At 35.0% G+C, this 7,644-nt stretch overlaps 1 pseudogene; it reads left to right on the top strand.

Moving 5' to 3' along the window:
* Positions 1-725: 725 nt before the first annotated feature.
* Positions 726-1,144, top strand: LOC123806932 (annotated as a pseudogene).
* The last annotated feature ends 6,500 nt before the right edge of the window (positions 1,145-7,644 follow it).

Below are 7,644 nucleotides of genomic sequence, written 5' to 3'. Positions count from 1 at the left end.
TCTTATGCATGCCCTACTGGGGACCTTGCCCACAAGCCCAGCATGTGCCCTGACTGGGAATCAAATCGGCAGCCCTTTGGTTCATAGGCTGGCACTCAATCCACTGAACCACACCAATCGGGGCCATATAAATTTTTTAAATGTTTGTTCTATATCTGTGAAATATGTCATTGGTATTTTAATAGGAATTGTGTTGAATCTATAAATTGTTTTGGGTATTATGAACATTTTGATGATGTTAATTCTTATAATCCATGAACACAGTATATGTTTTCATTTAGTTGTATCTTCCTTAATGTCTTTCTTCAGGGTTGTGTAGTTTTCTGAATATAGGTCTTTTACCTCCTTGGTTAGATTTCTTCCTAGGTACTTTATTTTTCTTGTGGCTATAGCAAATAGGATTTTTTATACTGATCAATAAAACAAACACATAAGCCAAATATAACTACAGACATTGAAATGAAGAACAAACTGACAGTTACCAGAGGGGAGTGTAGAAGGCAATAACAGAGGGAAGAAGGAGTAGGGTAATCAAGGAACATGTATAGAAGTCCTGTACACAAGGACAACAGGGAGCTATATTTGAGTGTGGAAGGTGGTGGTGGGTGGGGAAGTGGAGAGTGGTGGGGGGGAATGGAGAAAATTATAGTTTAACAACAGTAAAAAATAAATAAATGAAAATATTACTATTAAAAATATCTGAGCATTTTTGAAATGCTGACAAAATGGTGTAAGTGGAGCAGGAGAAGAAATGGACTTTCCACAAGTTTATCTACTGGACATGGATCTGGACCTACTGCTTGACATGTTCTATGAGCAGCTAATGCTGTTCTGCAGTGCCAGTCAGTGGCAGCAGTTGAACTGTGGCCTCTGGAATAAAGTGCTTTTGCAAGGCCAAGAAAGAGGTTCCTCCTATGGAGAAGCCTGAGGTGGTGAAAATGTATCTGTGGATCATGATCATTCTACCAGAATGATGGGAAGCACAGTGGGTGTATACAATGACAAGACTTTCAACCAGCTGTAAATCAAGCCCAAGATGATTGGCTACTACTTGGGTGAGTTCTCCATCACCAACAAGCTGGTGAAGCATGGCTGGTCCAGCATCAGGACCACGCACTCTTCCTGCTTCATCCCTCTCAAGTAGCCAATAAAAGCAAATACTTATTAAAAATAAATAAATAAGGACTTCAGGTCAAGACTGAGGCATAATTAGGTGTACTTTGCTTCCTTGCACAACCAAAAGGTCAAAAACCAATTTAAAAACAAAAAACAAGAACTGCTATAAACTTGAACTGCATGGAAATCTGACTATCAAGGAGTTAAAGAAGAAACATTCATCAAGACTGGTACGACAGGTGGAGATGGGAAGCCAGGAGGAGAGGAGTCCTGGCAAGGTGGCAACTGGTGGACCAGGCAGTCCCACAGTCACATGAGGGTAAATAGGGAGAAACAGCTAGGTGACAGACTGTATAACCCAGGGTTCCAGTGCAGGGGAATAAAGCCTATAAACCTCTAGCTGTAAAAATCTGTGGGGGTTGCAGTAGTGGGAGAAACTCCCAGTGTCACAGGAGAGTCCATTGGAGGGACACAACAAGTCCTAGATTGTACAAAAACCCACCCATCTAAGAATCAGCACAAGAAAGGCACAATTCACCTGTGGGTATTGGGAAAATCAACAGTAAGTGGACAAGAGCCAAGCAAGATACATTGTTCCTTCTGTGACCCCCTCCTTCATATACAACACCACAGTGCAGTGAAGTGGGTTGTCCTGCCCTGGTGAATACCTAAGGCTCCACTCCTAAAAACATAACAGGTGTGCTGTGACAATGATATATGGCCCAAATGAAAGAACTGAACAAAATCCCAGAAAAAGAACTAAGCAATGAGGAGATAGCCAACCTGACCTCAGATGCAGAGTTCAAAACACTGGTAATCAGGATGCTGACAGAAATTATTTAGTACAGTTGCAAAACAAAGGAGAAATGAAGGCTATACAAAGTGAAATAAAGAAAAATATACAGGGAACCAACAGTGGAGGGAAGAAACTCGGGTCTCAAATCAATGATTTAGAAGAGAAGGAAGAAATAAACATTCAACCAGAACAAAATGAAGAAACAAAAATTCAAAAAAAAGTGAGTGGAGAATTAGGAACCTCTGGGACAACTTTAAACATTCCAATATTTGAATCATAGGGGTGCCAGGAGGAGAAGAGGAAGATCAAGTAATTCAAAACTTATTTGAAAAAATAATAAAGGGAAACTTCCCAGTCTGGTGAAGGAAATAGACATGCAAGTCCAGGAAGCTCAGAGAGTCCCAAAGAAGCTAGGTACAAGAAGGAACACACCAAGATAGATCATAATTAAATTAACTGTGGGTGAGAAAGACTGTACATTATTTACTAATGATAATTTTCACAAATTTGATACAGTTATATAAATAAAAATCAAGCCTTTTTATTTTATTGTGTATTGATTTCAGGTGTACAGCATGGTGGATAGATAATCATATACTTTACATATTGTTCCCTTCAACATTTTCAGCACCCATCTGTCTCCATGCATATTTATCACAATATTATTGACTGTATTTTCTATGCTCTACTTGTGAAAGTATTAAGGACATACTTGTGGTTACAAAATATTCATGGAGTTGTAAAGTACAGCATAAAGAATATAAAGTTTTGAATCTCTGTCTTTTGCAGTTTTCATCTGTTGCTAACCTGATAGAAATGCCCATGACCTTAGTTTTGTTTTGAATATAATGTTTATATTCAGTAGCTCTTACCTGAATCATATTAATTATTTCCTTAAATAATTCATTCTTGAATTCTATTTTTCAAAAAAAATATTAATTTCATTTTCTAAAGTAAATTTTAAAAAGTAAGTATGATTTGCTTTAACAGTGGGAAATTTTCTCATTGATATGAGACCCAATTGTTTACAATAATATAAAAGGAAATATCTACAGCCACTGACATTTCAAGATGATAATTTCAATTTCTTTTTATGAATAATAGGCATATAAAATTTTCTTTTTCTACTTTAGTACAAACTAATATTCTCAGTGGAGATCTTTAATATTGTTTTGAAAGTTTAATTTAATCCACAACCATGGAATTTAAGGAAAAAAATGACTGTCATATTAACAAACATCAATGGATACAAGTTATAGTTACTAAAATCATGCTTTAGAGCAATAATTTCTCTTAAAATTATATGTATTAAAATTTGGGTAAAAATAACTAATTAGCATAAAAGAGAGTTTGGGATTTAAACACCATCTGAGAATATCCTGAGTTCCTGAAAATAAACTTAAAATTTGAGTATTCTTAGAAAAAAATTAAAAGAAAGGAAAGTACAGAAGTAGAGAGAAAACAAAGGAAAATATAGGAAAATCAGTAACACATGCATAATTTATTTCATAAATTAATTCAGGTAAGATTAGTTAGAGAATAATTGATTTGAAGGATCAGAGCACAGTTCAGAACATAGCATGTGCTTAATAAATATTTGTTGAATGAATGAAAGTAATACTACCATAAAGATCTATCTGAATTCAACAGAAAATCAGTTAAAAGAAAAATAGACTTCTACAGGTGCCATAAGATTTAAATTATGTCCTTATAAAAAGTACTATCATACAGTTTGTCACTTTACAGCATACGTACTGACAAGTTTGTTATTAAACTTTGCTTGTAATGACTAGTGTAGCTTAGTATTCACAATTTACTTTAATAGCAAAGTCCAATATTAACAGTGCATTTGGCCTTTTCTGCAATAGTGAAATATCTTAGAATTATAAGTAATATTAAGCCACATTCACCTAAAATAAAACATCCAGCATAATTTTTTATCCTTGTGATGTTCATTTACAGTTACATAATGTGAAAATAAGACTTCACTTATGAAAAGTACAAATAAATTTCAAACTTCTATGAATTTAATTTAATATAGTTAGATTTTTAAATTTTCAGATAAATTGATTTAATAGTACTCATTATATGTACATCAGAAACATTTATCAAGTGCCTGTTATATGCAAGACATAGTGCTTGCTACTGAGAATCAAAAAGTGATTGAGCAGTGATTGAGTCTTTGCATTTATTTTAATTTATTTTTATTATTGCTTAAGCTGTTATAGTTGTTCCCACTTTTCTCCCTTTCCCCACCTCCATCCAGCTCCATCCTCTCCCCACCCCAAGGCAATCCCTACATTGTTCAAGTCCTTGGGGTGTGCATAAATGTTTTTTGGTTAATCCCTTCACTATCTTTCATCCTGTAACCCCCTCCCTCCTGAAAGCTGTCAGTCTGTTCTATGTATCTAAACTTCTGTTGCTACCTTGTTTGTTACTTTATTGAGTTCATCAGATTTAATGTATTCACTTGTGTGACAAAAGCACAGAAACAAGTGAAAGAAAGAGAGAATGGAACATTCTTGGTTAGAAAGATACGTGAGATTACGTGTGTGTGTGTGTGTGTGTGTGTGTGTGTGTGTGTATTAAGTCACATTTATATATGGCATAATTCATTCCATTTGAAAGAAACCACAAAAACTTCCCAGAGCAAAGAATAACTAAGATAAATGTTGAACAATAAATAAAAGTTGACAAATAGACAATACAGCTATAAGGATTCAGACAAGAAGAGCAAAATGGGAAATAGCTTAAAATTGTGATTGTGAAGTTAAATAGTATTTTTTTTGTATGTTGCAGTACAGAACATTGATGACAGTAATAAATTATGTATACCATTTTAAGTAAATTGCCTACATGTATAAAAGAGAATCAATGAATACTTTTTAAAGAAAGGAGTCACAAAATTAGATTCATAGATTAAAATTGTATTTAGGAGACTGAATTGAAGGAGTAAGAGAATGGAAGCAGGAAAACCAGTAAAAAAAACATTTATAATACCAGGCAAGACATGATGGAAGCCCTAGAATTAGAAGAATAACAGGAAAATTCAAAAATCAATTGTATTTAAAAGACATTTTAATTAAAGAAGATTTGGTAATTTGATGTGGACAATGGCCCACAGTGTCCACAGCGTTATGGATGAAACAAGACAAATTCAAACAGACTACCAAGTCCTGTGGAGGAAAAGGGATGGTGCGGCCACTGTCTCAAGGGGAGAGCACCCCAACCCTTGCCTTAACAAGCTTTTATTTGGTTGAATTTGCACAGGAATACAGCTCATCAATCATTGTCAGGCAAAAGCGATTAAACAATTGATAACATTCAAAGAACTCTGAGGGCCTATTTTGAGTCAGGGTCAGATAGCTAAAGGGCCATAAAACTTTGGGGAACAAATTCACTTCCTGCTTGGTCCCTTATTATTTAAATTGAGGGTATTAGCAAAGTAGATTTCATAGGATTTTGTATATTCTTTCTTAGGCCTGATTGCCCTATGGAACCCGCCCTTTCCAGCACAGGGTGGAACTCACCTCCAGCATTGTTTCAGGTTTAAGGCATTGTTTCAGGCTTAAATCAGGCAGGAGAAGTAAGGTAGCCAAGAGATTAGGAAACTTCTCGAAGACACAATGAGGACTCAGGCTTTGTCAAAGCCAAGGAGCAAAGGTCCATCACCCCCTTTTTCTGTAGCCCCCAAGTCCTTCCCTGGGGGCCCCTATGATCATGCCTGTTTTAGGTCATCCTTCCCTTGAGGAATCTTACCCATCATTTGCCAACCAATCAGGCATTGGGGGTCAGGCAGGGTGAAGTAAAAGGAGCAGAGGCAGTGCCCCTGACAGGGAGATAAGCTTTGTCTCCTTAGTGGCTTCTGGTCTGAAGGTCACTCACTCAGCCTTAACCATGGGAGCAGTTACAGCTTCTGAAACCAGCAGGGCAGTTCCCAACAGTAATTGATCTATGGAGACCAAGTGAAAACAGAGTAAAGGATGTCTTTGTTATGTTTCAGGAGAGGTGAATTAATCAATTTGCTTTTGGTGAGTAACAAAGCACACCAAAACTAAGTGAAAGAGAATAATAATTTAGTGTTCATTGATGTCTTGGCAAAGTGGACATTTCTGCTGAACTGAACCAAAAATGGCTGATGTCAGGGGGCCTTTCTCATGTATCTGTAGTCAGGGGCTAAGTGAGATAGATCATGGCTGATAATATACTATGTCCTAAGCTGAAATGCAGAGCCACTGCTCCACATGGCCTGTTATTCTTTAGCAGACTAGCAAAGGTTTCTCACAGGGGGTCCGCATATGCTTTTAAGATAGTTAACATAAGAGTGAAAGGGCTATAGCCTTAGGCTCAGAACTAGGACACAATCAAATTCTAGTAGTCAGAGTCACAAGGACACAACACATACACACACAAAGAAAGTCTAAAGTACAGAAATAAATAGACTACACATTTAGTTGAAAAGAGCTGAAATTCGTATCACCCAGGGTTACTGATTCAGAGAGGATAAAAATTGTAGCCATTTTAATAATCTAATTTTTATCTAAAGATAATTTATTAACATAAAGAACAATTATAGAAGTTATGTTAGGTTTGAAAGGAACAATAAAATATTGAGTAAGTAGTTTGAGTTTTAGACTCTCCCTAAACATTTGAAGTATTCAGAGAAATTAAATTCAGTAAAGGAATAGTGACTTGAATAATGTAATCTAACTACTTTGAGACACATATGTTTAGAACACAGAACTCAATCTGCAATCCAGTATTCTAACAGTCTATTTATTTAGAATACAACCCAAGAGGACCAAATGATCAACTGTTATTAATTTACTTGATTTGTAATGTCATTTTTTTCTCTCCTCCCTTTTTTCCTCTTTGTTTCTTTTCGGTATGAATTAAACACCTAATATGTGCTACATGCCATAGAAATGGACAAAAATCTAAGAATTTTCCCTATTTCAAAATGATTAGTTCAAATTTATTGTAATGTAATATGAAAGAACACTGACCACCCCACTTCCACTTAAAATATAAATGAATTAATAAATTTATTTATTTTTATATTCAAGTTAATGATAATCTAGTCAACCAACTTTATCCTTTAGCAAATAAATGAAAACCACAAAGGAAACAGAATATAATTAATTACAAACTTCTTATTGTAATTTAAATAAACATTCAGTTACAGAAATAGGGATTTGAAGTATGTGCTGCTAATTAGAGTAGGTGAAGCCTGTTTTACTTGGCTAATAATAGAATGAACAAGAGTTCTCCTGTTTACCACTATCACAACAGTGTTAATATAAGTATCAGTAACATGTCTAATAAAATGGTTTTTTTGGAAATGTTATGTTTATTTGATATTTTCATAGAAAAGATCACTTTGCACAATAAAAACAAGATAATTTTTTTAAAAATTATTCTCAAAAATGTGTAATAATTAAGAAATAAAACACACTACTCACTCCTAGCTAAGAAATTGATTATTTTACTGACAGGTAAATACTAAAGTCTCAGTCTTGAGTGCAGGACTGGTGGAGATGGAATTTCAGGATTCCTCCTGTTAAATTTATTGTCTAAGGAGAAGTGTTTATAAAGAGAATATGATCCTGGTTCACTTAACAGTATTAACAACCTACGACTCAGCTTCTAGTCAAGATGGTAAAGTAGATAAATGCTGTGGTGCTTGCTTCCCTTCATGACCATGTCGAAATTAAAACTAAATTATAAAACAC

This window comes from Phyllostomus hastatus, unplaced genomic scaffold (genome assembly GCF_019186645.2).
Source record: "Phyllostomus hastatus isolate PE091 unplaced genomic scaffold, TTU_PhHast_1.1 phas_scaffold_39, whole genome shotgun sequence".
NCBI classification, from domain to species: domain Eukaryota; kingdom Metazoa; phylum Chordata; class Mammalia; order Chiroptera; family Phyllostomidae; genus Phyllostomus; species Phyllostomus hastatus.
This window is presented reverse-complemented; position numbering and strand designations above follow the sequence as displayed.